Raw genomic sequence first — 982 nt, forward strand, 5'->3', positions numbered from 1 at the left:
TCTTTCCCTCTTTGCATCGCACTTCACCCCTTTCTATCCTCTTTATTTCCCTTTCCATTCTCTCCCCTTTCTATCCCCGTTTCCCCTTTCTATCCTCTTTTTCCTCTTTCTATCCTCTTTATCTCCTTTCCTTTCCTTTCCTTTCCTTTCCTTTCCTTTCCTTTCCTTTCCTTTCCTTTCCTTTCCTTTCCTTTCCTTTCCTTTCCTTTCCTTTCCTTTCCTTTCCTTTCCTTTCCTTTCCTTTCCTTTCCTTTCCTTTCCTTTCCTTTCCTTTCCTTTCCTTTCCTTTCCTTTCCTTTCCTTTCCTTTCCTTTCCTTTCCTTTCCTTTCCTTTCCTTTCCTTTCCTTTCCTTTCCTTTCCTTTCCTTTCCTTTCCTTTCCTTTCCTTTCCTTTCCTTTCCTTTCCTTTCCTTTCCTTTCCTTTCCTTTCCTTTCTTTCCCTTCCCTCTCTCTATCCTTTTTACTCCACTTCCATCACTTTCTTTTCCCCTTTCTATCCCTTTTTTCTGCTTTCAGTCCCATTTCCCTCCCCCTTTATATCCTTTTTTCTTCCCCCTTTCTGTCTTTTTCCCCCTTTCTATCCTTATTTCCCTTTCTATCCCATTTTCCCCCTTTCTATGCTTCTTTTTCTGTTTTCTCCTCTATACCCCCTTCTCCCCCCTCTTTCTTCCCTCCCTGTCCTTTCCTTCTCCCTTTCTATCTTTCCCCTTATATCCCTTTTTTCCTTCTTTTCCTCCCTCCCTCCCTATCCCTTTTTTCACCCCTTCCCACCCTTTTTTCCCCTTTCCCTTTCTATCCTTTTTCTCCTTTCCCTTTTTCCTGCCTCCGTACCCCTTTTTCACCCCCTCTATCCTTTTCCCCTTTCCCTTTTCTCCCCTCTCTATCCTTTTTCCTTTCTCCTTTTCCCTCCCTATCCCTTTTTCTCCTTTCTCTCCTTTCTTCCTTTCCCTTTTTCCTCCCCATCCCTTTTTCCCCCTCTCTC

At 43.4% G+C, this 982-nt stretch overlaps 1 long non-coding RNA gene across 1 annotated transcript in view; it reads left to right on the plus strand.

Annotated features, from left to right (window-relative positions):
• LOC108448455 overlaps positions 1 to 982 on the plus strand; it is a 168656-nt gene that overhangs the window by 139691 nt on the left and 27983 nt on the right. The gene's annotated exons all lie outside the window — the stretch shown is intronic.

This window comes from Corvus brachyrhynchos, unplaced genomic scaffold, assembly GCF_000691975.1.
Source record: "Corvus brachyrhynchos isolate BGI_N302 unplaced genomic scaffold, ASM69197v1 scaffold365, whole genome shotgun sequence".
NCBI classification, from domain to species: domain Eukaryota; kingdom Metazoa; phylum Chordata; class Aves; order Passeriformes; family Corvidae; genus Corvus; species Corvus brachyrhynchos.